Source organism: Lytechinus pictus, chromosome 6, assembly GCF_037042905.1.
Source record: "Lytechinus pictus isolate F3 Inbred chromosome 6, Lp3.0, whole genome shotgun sequence".
Classification (NCBI taxonomy): Eukaryota; Metazoa; Echinodermata; class Echinoidea; order Temnopleuroida; family Toxopneustidae; genus Lytechinus; species Lytechinus pictus.
In genome coordinates this window covers 20,671,272-20,684,254 of record NC_087250.1, presented here as the reverse complement: position 1 = coordinate 20,684,254, position 12,983 = coordinate 20,671,272, and the positions used below count along the sequence as shown (strand labels likewise).

Genomic DNA, 12,983 nt, shown 5'->3' with positions numbered 1-12,983 from the left:
AGACAAGATAGCTAGAAAAAATGTGCAGATAATGTTGATGGTGATCTTAAATTTCCTAAATTAGATATTTGATAGCATTTATTCCATTCATCATAAAAACAAATACAAGGCACATACAAAGTTTACATAAATTACATGGGAAAATTGCAGATATTACAATGATAAAATCTGGGAAACAGTTACATGATTTATAAATGAATGAGGAGGCAACTAGAAAGGGAAAGCCTTATTAGCGCTGCCACCTTTAGAAAATCTGGAAACTATATATATGATATTGTAAAATACATGATGTGGTAAATACTTGAATACCAGATATAAACATTGAACATAAAAGGGGAAAATACAAATTATAACGCAATGACATTATTTATAAATATATATATATCAACGATAATTACTTAAAAAAAAAAAAAAACCTGATCATACATTATTTGAATATTTACTGAGAGGTTGGGTTTTATATCTCCTTTTAAAAACATTTAATGATGGACTAGATTTAACAGAAAATTAAAATGCATGATAGAAGCACTACTGGTTAAGTGGATATTTTAAGAATCTGATCATCATTGGAAGTTTTTCGTTATTACTATTGTAAACATTTGGTGGAAAATTGATTTGTATGACTAATTACTGCTTGGACCATCTGAAGTCATTTGGAATTCATATGTTTTATCGTAATTTATTCTTAGCATGGTCAAAGACAAATTTACATACTGAATTTATTGATGATCAGGGTGCCCAAGGAAGTATACTCAGCATAGGCGGCAAAAGCGGGGGGGGGGGGACGGGTCCTGTCCCCCCCCCCCCTAAATTTGAGGTGGGAGCGGTCCCTATAATTTTTTTTTTTTCTTTTTTTTGGTTTGTCACAAAATGTTGGTGGTACCCCCTAAAACTTAGGTTAATAACCTTTTTTTTTGCTTGTCAAATTTTTTACCTGTGTCCATCCCAAAATTTCAGGTGGACCCCCCTATATTTTGGGCTTCCGCCGCCAATGATACTCAGTCGAATTGTTTTGAACAATCAGTATATCCTTCTTGATAACACATCAGTTTATTGTAAAGTCATGCATGAAGCAGGGTTTTTTTATGTATATCACTTATTTGATTAACAGGGAATCATTGTCTTTTGACTTTAGAAGGAAAGAGGGAGTGTCATGTAAATATTATATGATATATTTGCGATAATAGTGAGAAGAAAAGGGGGATTATATTTAATCAAACACTATTACAAATGTTTTTGGATAAAAGAGATTATAAAGAAAATCAGTTTGAGCTTTTGGCAGCCGAAATTCACAACTTGAAAACTATATAGAAATGTTTTTATTGATCTGGTTAGCTAACACATTGAAAGACCTGACTGTGAGCCTTTGTTTTCAAAGAAATATGGCGTACAGAAGGAGTGGCCACAAATTATCAAATTTCAATGTGCAATACTAAATGTTAAACTTTGTGTCTGCAGTTTAAAATGTTACATGATAGTATGTACATAATTAAGAGACTATTCAAAATGAAAGTGGAGTCAGAATCATACACTTGTTGTGAGACTTCTGTTGAAACCCCTGTACATTTTCTTTATGATTGTAAGGTTGCTAAAGACTTATTGGTCGATTTGAATAAAAAGAAAAAAATCCAACATGCATAACACTGAACATTTCATCAAAATCGGATGTAAAATAAGAAAGTCATGACATTTTAAAGTTTTGCTTAATATCACAAAACAGTTATATTCACATCCCGGTCGGTATGCAAATGAGGAGATGTTTACGTCATCATATCACTGTTTCTTTTGTATTTTATTATATGAATATGAAATATTCCAATTTTCTCCCCATTGTCAAGTGAAACAACAGTTTATTCCTCCCTAAACATGTGGAATTAGTATTATTTAATACGATATGTTTCAGTCAACTTGGTATTGTATAATTCAAACAATAAAAAAAGAATGAAAAAAATAGTGAGTGATGGACATCATTGACTGTCTCATTTGCATATTACTGTTTTATGGAAAAATGAGCGAAACTTTAAATTGTCATAACCTTCTTATTTTGCAACCAATTCTGATGACATTTTTCATTTTTATGCTTGTTTGATTTTTCTCTTTTTGTCCTTTAAGACTATAGCTTTTATAAGATGTGTGTAAATTTGTTGGTGATATTATAAAGATCTAACTCAAAGGAGGATGATTTTTGGATTCATAAAAGATTAGAAAGGACCACATAAAACGTTATCAAATCACACAATCATTTTATTCAAGAGATACATTTATATTCAGAGATGCAAGAATTCATTGCTAACTTTAGTTGGGCTTGTAGTGTTTATTTCCAAGATCAGACGTATTTAATTTGTTATTGCTAACAACGGCAAAAAGAAAATATACACTTTAGGAAATGGTCCCCTGTTGAAAATATATTCTGATTCTTATAATTTATATTTAATCAAAACCACCAGAGTTATCTTAAAGTGGTAAATATTCTTCTGAGGTTTTTTGTCTTGTACTTTTTCTAGTTTGTTTGTTTGATTAACTTTTGATTATTGTTCTTTGATGTTGCACAGTCTTGTGATTATGTATGATTATTGTTTTGTTATGTCGTAAGATTAATAAAAACCTCAATATTCTTATTGATTCTAGTTTGATTATGTGTAACATTATCTTATTTCCTTTTAATTGTGGAGTTTGATTCAGTTCCCTTGTAAGCTAGCACCTGTGAAATTTCCAACAGGTTTTTCAAATTGATCATACTAAATCGAAAAATATTTAGCCCATGGTCCGTGACTCTCATAATAATTTGTTCATGTTTGTGTAAAAAGGGTGTATTTCAAATATTTGTAGGCGAAATCTAATAGAATTCCGCATGTTTTTATGCTCCTAATACATTCTCTTTGATAAATTTATTAGAGCACGTAGGAGGGGTCTGCTTTGTAATACAAGGTTTGTCAATAGAAGCAATTCATTCGGCGCTAATTGAATTCAACGTGGGTTTTCCCCAGCCCTGGTTTTCCCCCATCTCTGGTTTTCCCCAGTCTCTATTAGTCTGCAAACACAGACTCATATTTGATACTTTAACAAATTATACCATGTCTAGAGTAAAGACTAGACGTCAAAGGCTCTGTCTGTGTCAAGTAAGAGCCGTCCACAGTACATAGTGAATCTAGTCTCATTACTTCAGACTCTGCATTACGCACTGTGCGAATTGCGAAAACGAGGGTCTGATCCTGCAAGACTAAGTCTGTATAGCGTTATTTGATAAGTGCATCCACGTGATATATGAACCGACCAATCACGATCAACATGATCAATCCTTGGGAAAAATATGTGACGATGCACTTTCAGACAAAAGGATTGTTCAGCTGCATACAGAACAGCTCCAAAAATGAAATGAAATGAAATGAATGGAACAAAAGGATAACTGATAGACCTTGGGTTTGGCAAGGATTTTTTTTCGTGTGCCACCTCCTGCAACCACACACAAACACTGTTAAGGCCCGTTTACACCGCATCCGGCACGGCGACCGTGCACGGCATTCCGGCACGGCATGCGGCACGTCGTGCCGTTTTCCAGTTTCCACTGCCCCACGGCACGGCAATAAAGCCGTGTTCGGATGCCGTACGGCAGGCAAAAACCGTCCGATGTACCCAGGAAAACCCAAGGCAAAGAAGCCTGCTTCAGGCGTGGCAAGAAGTAATTTTAAGGGTTTTCGTGTATCTATGTATAAATTAATCTTGTCTTGAATTCCACCAAGAAGCCTCAATCAATCTGACGGACTGCTCATTGGACAGACACAAAATTCCTATATTTTATTCACTCGTCTATACGGGAATGGGTCGTTTTATTTAAATGTTGAATTTTGTCATGATTAATCTTTTTATCTTACCCTTTTTGTTATACTTCTTTTTCCATTCTCTGCCATTGTCACCTGTTATCTCATTCCTTAGTTTATACATCACATTCTATTGCCATTCCAACTCCACATGTTTCTATTGTCTTCTCATTTATATTCAGAACATTCTTCTTCATTCATATCATCCTACCTCATGCTCATTGGTTCACTTTTCACCCTTAGTTCTCCCACTTTTCTGGATTCTTCTATTCTCACTGTTTCTATTAGTCAAATTTATTATACGAAACTATTTCTGAACATATTCGAATACGGTATATTATTTGTTTAAATGTCAAATCCACCCAAGAAAACTGTTGATTTGAATAAATAGAAGAAAAAAAGTCAAACTATAGCATAATACTGAAAAATTTCATGCATAATCGGATGTAAAATAAAAAAGTTATGACATTTTAAAGTTCGCTTATTTTCACAATAGAGTGATATGCACACCTCAGTGACATGCAAATAGACGGTTCATGATGTCCCTCACTATTTCTTTTTTTTATTGTTTGAAAAATACAATTTTTCATTTATTTGACAAGGACCAACTTGGCTGAACCAATGCTAATTCTATATGTTCAGGGAGGAATTGATTGTTTCTCTTGACAATGCGAAGAAAATTACATTTCATATAATAAAATACAAAACAAATAGTGAAGGGATGACGTCATCAGACTCCTAATTTGCATACCGATCAGGATGTGTATATAACTGTTTTTTTTTTTAATCAAGCGAAAATATCATAACTTTCTTATTTTACATCGGACTTTGATATTTTCAGTGTTATGCTTGTTGGATTTTTTGTTTTTATTATTTAAATCAACTTTTTCGTTGGGGTGGACTTGTTCTTTAAAATCAATGCCAAGTGAGGTCTGGCCCAATAAATCAGAGCAACACTGGACTTCATTTTGTCGACATCTTTACTTTGAGTTTAGTTCAGCTCCAATTAAATTTTAGGTTCTTCTTCTCCTAGCTGTTTGCTTGTTAATGACTGATTGCTCGAGGTCTATCTGTGAACAATCAGTACTCTACATTATATTTGTTGTTGAAAATAAAAGTGATACTCATGAATTTATTACAGAAAAAAATAAAACGATATATATATATACAGTGCGTCCCAAAAAAAACTATACACTTTTGAAATGGCTGCCAAATAAAAAATATAGCACTTTGGGGGAAATAACTTATAGATATGGAAAGCCCATAAAGTCAACTTTCAAGTGACACCAAAAAGTTGGAAAACTATTCATGCTTGAGCGAGCACTGCCCACTGAAACAAAGGGTATGAAAATTAGGGTGGGCCGGAATTAGCCTTCCAATTTCTTTCAGGTTTTTTGTTTGGTACTTGCAAAGTTGAGGGTTCTTTGGTGAATTAAAGATCAGTTGTGATAGTTTGTTGTTTGTGAAAATTTAATGCGTTTATTACATTGAAATTTAATGCATGAGTGATCGTGAATTGCAATTTTTTGTGCAGCATTTTGTCTTTATCATGTGGATCTCAACAATGTGTTTATGAAAGTCAGGAGAAGAGGGGGTAATATGACTTAGGTAGGTGAAGTACGTTGATGGGATAGAGGTCAACAGAACATTTAGCAACCCCTCCCTCCATCTCAACCCCCCAGCCCCGCTTCTTTCCTCCTCAGACACTAAGCTCGGCTAGGCTGGGCAGGAATTAGCCTTACAGTTTTTTTGAGTGATTAGTCCTTTGGAACTTGCTAAGCTAAATTAATGAGTGAGATAAGTTTTGGTTTCTTAGGCAAATTTCATGAGTTACTAAATTGAAATTTAATGCATGAGTGAACAGAAATTGTAATTTTAGTGTAGCATATTCGTCTTGTGGACCTCAGAAGTGTGTTCGTGAGAGTCAGAGTAATGTGATGGTACCTGTTACAAGCAAGAGGGCGAGATATGCTAAGACTTGGTTAAAAGGGCATTCCTCTTCTTTTTGTCCTTTTACAAATTGAAAGTCATAATTATGTACCCTCCCCACTCCACCTCCATTTCCCAGCCCCCCTCTCTGTCTCACTTCCTGGATTGTAGCCTATTCAAAACTTAGCTGCCAAGTGACCGGTGGCTGATGGTCACTTGTTTATTGAATTATTACCAAGAAATTTAATGATTATGATGATTAATGAAATAATTCATTGAAAAAAAACTGAATGTATGATTGATCACATTGCACATTGAATGAGTTGATTTACTGATAAATTGTTGATGAAATGATTGATAGGAAAAAGTTGATGCCCCAATTCAGAATTAATCATTAAATCAACATTCCGCTCTGGACTTCACGCTTGCATGACAATAGCCATCAGTCTCTCAACAGGAGGGGAGGGCGGGAAAGAGGGAGGGGGCGGGGGCTGAATGTTCTGTTGACCCTTATTCCATCAACCTACTTCTCCCACTTAAGTCCTATCTCACCCCCTATTCTCCCGACTCCCATGAACACACTGCTGAGATCCACATGATAAAGTTGAAATGCTGCCCAAAAAGAGATCCAAATGATAAAGTTGAAATGCTGCCCCAAAAGTGTAATTTGTGTTCACTCATGCATTAAAGTTCAATTTAATAATTTATAGAATTTGCATAAAGCAACCAAAACTGGTTACGGTTGATCATTAATTTATCACAACACCCTTAACTTTGCAAGTTCGAAAGGATTTGCCTCTTAAAAACTGACATAAATTGGAAGGCTAATTCCAGCCCACCCTAATTTTCATACCCTTTGTTTCAGTTGGCAGTGCTCGCTCAAGCATAAACAGTTTTCCAATTTTTTTGGTGTCATTTGAAAGTTGACTTTATTGGCTTTCCATAAATGTAAAAAAAAATTCCCATAATGCTATATTTTTTATTTGGCAGCCATTTCAAAAGTGTATAGTTTTTTTTGGGACGCACTGTATATAAACAAAAAAAAATGCATGGGGCGGCAAAAACTTTCTTGAAGATAAATGTATTCTTTTTATTTCACCATCAACTTTCTTTTGTCAGTATTCTTCATGTCCAGGGGCCCATTTCAAAAGTGCTTTAACATTATGGCAACTACCATGGAAACCACAATTATAATTGGATGTTGCGCCATATTATAATGGTAGTTGCCATATTAAAGACAAAGTTGTGATAGTTGTACCTCTCTATGAAACAGGCCCCAGGAGTGTCATTGCCATTCTGTTTAGAGATAAAATTTAGTTGGTAACATTTTGTCATATTTCAAACAATCCTAGATCTATTTCCCCCCAAAAAAAATAGTCCAGAAATTACCTGTACCACGTTCCGTCCAGTACCCATCATTTTTATTTTCACAGTAACTGGTTGCATGTGGTGATATTTGATAGTGCATTACTAGTAATCATGTTAATATTTGCATGAACCAAATTTCTGTGATGTGCAAAATTTTCATCTTCTCTAGTTCTCTTATCTGTGAACAAATCCTGATTTTAAATTCAAGTATAATTTAAGAAATAAATATATTTTTAATAAATGGTGAACATGTTCAGCCGATATTTCCGAGATCTACAAAAGAGGAAGATCATAATCCTTTACAATCGTAATTTCTGCAAATTGAGACTGACTTGCAACTGTAACAATGAGAGACGTTAAAGTGAAAAATTCAAGCGGAAATTAGAATAGCACATTTTATGATTTATTTCATATGGATTTATCATAAGTCATTCAGATGTAATCATATATACATCGCTTTCCATTTGTTGGTGATGCTGCATGTCTGACATTGCATCTTTTATGTTGAGACTATTAACAGGTTGTTAGCTCTGGCAAACTGCAAACCACTGTCCCTTTGTTAGCTAACAATCAGATGAATATTGAGTGATGTCAGAGGGAACGAGATATCAGCTCTCTTTTTAGCGGTGGAGCATAGCAAGTTAGAACATTTTCTGTTAACTTTTTTTTTTAATCTACGAAACATATTTGGATTCTTAAATTGTAACATGTGAGACGTTTATCACATCAATAGGAATCGACTTAGATTTAGAAGACACAGAACTTTTAATTCCTATAGTAGTATGTTCAATGTTCAGAAGACCAAAATTTAACCGCATTGCAATGGAGCTGGCATTGAGGTAACTTTTACAGTGTGGGACAATGGGGGACAAGCTGGAAAAAAATGGATCTACAGTTATGTTGTCACCATGACTATCGCTGCTTTGAAAATACTGCAACATTGTCTCCTCGATTTGAAGTGAATTTGGGACTTGAAGACTGGACTGATGTTGCGGACGTGCCTGAGGACGATGACGATGAAGCCTGACCCACGTTGTGGACAGATGTCACCATTCTCCTGCTCAGTTTCTTCCTGTTTGGTACAGGCTTCTCCTGGTGTGTCCACATCAAACACAGGATCCAAGATTGAACTTGTTCTGTTGACAGAAAAATCATATGTTCAAATTTATTTCATATGTTTTACTCATAATAATGAATACTAAAAAATCGACTCTCATGTACCAAGTCGATACAGTTTGTCTGTTCTTTACTTCATTAATATTCGAAACATCTTAAGTTTTATTTTATTACATTATATTTTTTAAGGGTACTTTTCTGAAGGCAAATGGCTCTCACTTCAAGGAAATGCAACACCCATTAACCTGTACTATTTTACACAGGTAGTCAAGTACAAATATGATAAATCATATTGAATGAAAATGTGGATGTATAATTACAGGAAACAGGTTAATGTAAACATGAGAGAATGAGCCAATCATCAATGTATAATTCAAAATGATTTGTATAGTTTGTATGACAGCGCTCATATCCACCCTGCAGAGTGCACAAAGTGCAAAGTGCAAGGAATTCCTGTCAGAACCCAGAAACTAAACCTGGGTTAAGTGCAGCACAATATCAGAATTCATATTTATAAAATACATTTCTTTGCATGAATTCAAATTGATATACACATATTCTCTCTTCCCTGGGATAAGAAAACAAAATATTGAATATCTTACTCTCGATTATGTATGTGGGGAAGTAGGAATTCCATTGCCTCACTGTACTTGTATTTACGTGCTGCATTTGAGGGAGTTCCGTCACCACTCTTCTTCTCCATTTCTGTCGTTTTTTAGGAAGTTGTCCCTCAACTCGCTACGTCACCTTAAAATAATGAAAAAAACAACACGAAATCTAATTCCTATAACCTCTGAAAATTTTCATTTCTGTTTATGACTCATTTCAAGCCCTACCCACTCCCCCCCCCCCCCGAAATATTTCAATGTGAAATTGGACAACATGCTTTTGATAGTAAAGAATTTTGCCTCCATTTTTTTTTCTTGTAAAAGTGACGTGATATTTATATTACGTATTTGAGAGGTGGGGTTGGTATATAGTTTTTGGTCCACATCACAAAGCAAGGTCGCTTTCTGCATTTACATACCCTTGCTCTTGTGTCTCATTTAATTTGTTTTTTTTTTTACACTAGACTATTTTACACATGTGCAAACAATTTTAAAAATGGCCATAATGACCAAAACTTACCGTTGGTATTCATTGAATTACAACAACCAGAAGTTAGCTACAGTTGTTAGATTGTGAACTTGATTTGCTTTCAAACATCCACATACAAATATAACTCTTTTACATTGTTCAATATTTTTCTTCAAATTGATAGTGAAAAAATCGTGAAGTTTGAAAAAAATTAATATGACGTAAAATGATACCAACCTGAGATTACAAGCTGACGCCCAATGTCATGTCATGCATCATTTTTTTACTTCTGTATCCTTGAACATCTCCAATCTCTTGTCATACAGGATTGGATTTTCCTACACTTCTAGGATAAGGGCTTCCTCCATGTTGGTTATCTGTCATGCAACACATTCCATATAAATTTTGTTAGCAAATAATAATAATAAAGGTTTAAAGAATTGCAAAAGCGATTAGTGAAAGGCCAGTGCCCAATCAGCAATTTCTTACATTTACATTGTAACTAACAGGCTTGCTGATCAGGGTCCAATTTTTATAATGCACAAATAGAAATTCTCCTAATTGAAATGATTTTGCTTAGTTGTAGAGAAAAGTGATCGTCTAGAAATTCCTTGAAGAGCTTGAAATAATAATTTTTTATCATTTGAAAAGTACATGTAAACATAGGGTCATGTTAAGAAAAAAAAAGATAGAGGCACAATTTTTTGCCTCCATGAGAGCCTATAAGCTAAGCCATATGATTTTTTTTTTAGGGATGAAATGTTTGTTGAATAAAATGTCAGCAAATTATGTCTTCTCTGTATAATATACGTACCCAATCACTTCAGCCCCCCCCAAAAAAAAATAATACTAAATAAAAAATAAACCAATGAAAAAAGAATGAAATTACACAAATAAAGCAATCAAATTTTGGAACAGAAATGTGCAGATTTAAAAGTTATGCCAGCACACAAAGGACATATTTCATATTGAAAAAGGGTCACTTTTGTTCTGGGGGATTTCTATTTCGGGCAAGCCAGTGCCAACCCAAACCCTTCCCATCGCCCCACGATTGAGCTGCCCCTGGATAAAGGAAAGTGCGCTCATTTTAAAATCCTTTACATAATAACAGACTGACAATTTTTGACAAACTAGAAACAATAACTTTTTTTAATGCAAGTTCTCTCCAAAATTATAGTAGCCTAAATTTAGTGACTAGGCCTAGACTCTATATTTCAATGAAAACAAGGTCTAACGTTAATTAGCTAAGCCTATGACGTCATACGGGGAGGATTTAGAGTCTAGGTTTTTACATTATTTATTCGTAGGCCTATAGTCCTTTCCAGAGAGTTTGTGGGAAATACTAAGTTAGCCTTACTCCTTAGCCTAGGACTCAAAAATTCCTACTAGGGTCTAGATCTACTTTCCACCAGTTTCGATCTAGAACAGATCGACCAGAGGGTCCCACAAAAATATGGTCAAACTGAGCAATCGGTCTAACTTCTTTCAGTTCAGGCTACCCAAGTTTCACCACTCCAGATCCCCTCTTATTAATTAATTGCCACCCTCCTATCTGCCACTCTTGCTGCTGACAAAACGACTCAGTGCCTATACTAGCTCTCATCTATTTAAGACCCTACTACTATAGTACTAAAACTAAAAATACTAGGCTAGGCTAGTCTATATCTTAATAATTCATCCCGGAATTCATCATATTCGTTCAGAGGTCTAACTTACATGTACTAGTGTACTGTTACTAACGTTGGACCTATGTGTAGACTCTAGACTACTATACTGAGGCCTAACGTTAGACCAACAACAGGTGTAACTTTTGTTAACGTTACTTATAGGTCTACCTAACGTTAGATCTAACTATAAGTAACGTTAGGCATAATGTTACTGTTAGTTAGACTCTAAGTTAAAGATAAATGCCAGTTGTGGTAACGATTTCAAAATGAGTTCGTACAGTCTATAGTATAGAATCCAATGAAATGACCACCAAAGTGTCTGTTTGTATATATAAAAAATATGTGCCAAAGGATTCCGGAAGAAATTGTGTAATTGCTGAGAAATTAGCAAATAAGCACGGGATTTGGGTCAAGCGTCGGGCCGACATTCCCCGCGACATTCAAAGCAATAATTTTTAATAGTACACTGTCCCACGTGCGCTTATCTGTGTTGGTGATCTTCAGTAGACAGTATGAACATTTTTCAGCGTAGATTTCAAGATTTCACAAAGTTCAGTTCATGTAACTGTACCACTATACCAGATCTAGATCCTCGATAATATAGTGACAATTAAGCTCGGTTTTACACACTTTCTCGTGAAATCAGTGTTTCCTGCAAGTGCAACTAGGGCCTAGGCCTAGGCCTACTTTCATTTATCTTACTTTACCCTAAGACTAAGTCTAACTTTCTTTATTTAGTAATTACGTTAGGCCAGTCTAATTGATTATCGAGTCTAACATTAGGTCTAACGTTAGATCTAGATGTAACTTAGGCTATGATAAACATCTAGCCTATCTATATTAGATATATCTTGTTAGACCGAGTCTAAGACTAAGCTTACTTACGTTAGATCTTCGTTAAAAGACGTTAGATCATAACGTTAGGGCTTAGGCCCTAGTTAGCCTAGGGCTAGGCAGGCCCTATCCCAGATTAGTATTTCCGGCCTTATATTATTTGGCCTTATTTTCTTGTGCTCTACTTTCTGGGGCTCGGTTCTACAGTATGCGAAATGACACTTGTTCTTAATTAGTTGCTTACCAGACCAAGAATTGCAAGATCAGGCAAGTCCTAGCTCCTTCAGTCACCTCTCTTCAGCAGGTAATAATACACGTAGACCTACGTGTATGTGCGATTTTGCATTTAACACGTAAACTCCCATAGACTATCACCGCAGGCGATTTGTCGCTTGATCAGAAAATATGTGGGCAATGACGTAATTTATCTGGACTGTGATTGGCCAGAAGTGAAAAAACCGTGTGCCGTGCTCTGAAAATGGCTTGCTGATCGATCTGCAAATCCGGCAAATTACGCCGTGTTGTACAATACGGCACGGCACCGTTGAAGTGGAAACAGTTTCATAGAATTTAGTGGGGATCGATTTTTTTTGCCGTGCCGGATTGCCGTGGTGCCGTGCACGGTCGCCGTGCCGGATGCGGTGTAAACGGGCCTTTACTAGGGGTAATTAAGGGTGCTCAAACCACTTCTAAACGTTGCCATATGTTAAAAGTGCTCCCTTTAAAGACAACAGCGCTCATACACTGTAAAAAGTGAAGTGCTAATTAAGCACCTACAGTGCTTGTATAGTGACTGCACTACGAGTACTGATTTTCTAGTTCAAATTTAAACTAGAAAATCAGCACTCGTAGTGCAGTCACTACACAAGCACTGTAAGAGCTAAATCAGCACTTCATTTTTTACAGTGTATATACCCATTTTGGTGCAGATTTCATATTACACTGGTCCCATGTGCTGTGTCTTATGTTGGAAATATAATTTATTGCGAAAGTGCACCAAGTTATTCTTAATTGATATTAATTTCATAATCTTAAATTTATGCATCACGTAGGTTTCAACTACATATTCTCAGATTTGTGGAGATTAATGATCATGCCAAAACCTAGTGCACGTATGATGTGGAATTATTTACCGGAGGTCCAGTCAAGAAGTAGTTTATGATTTCATGATTTT

At 35.4% G+C, this 12,983-nt stretch overlaps 1 long non-coding RNA gene across 1 annotated transcript; it reads right to left on the bottom strand.

The window, feature by feature from the left end:
* Window positions 1–7,364: 7,364 nt before the first annotated feature.
* On the bottom strand, window positions 7,365–12,367 carry LOC135154428 (uncharacterized). Its single transcript, XR_010293821.1, has 4 exons — window positions 12,054–12,367; window positions 9,546–9,685; window positions 8,834–8,978; window positions 7,365–8,251 (listed from the first exon to the last, which is right to left on the bottom strand). It is a non-coding gene; the product is annotated as an uncharacterized LOC135154428 (long non-coding RNA).
* Window positions 12,368–12,983: the final 616 nt, after the last annotated feature.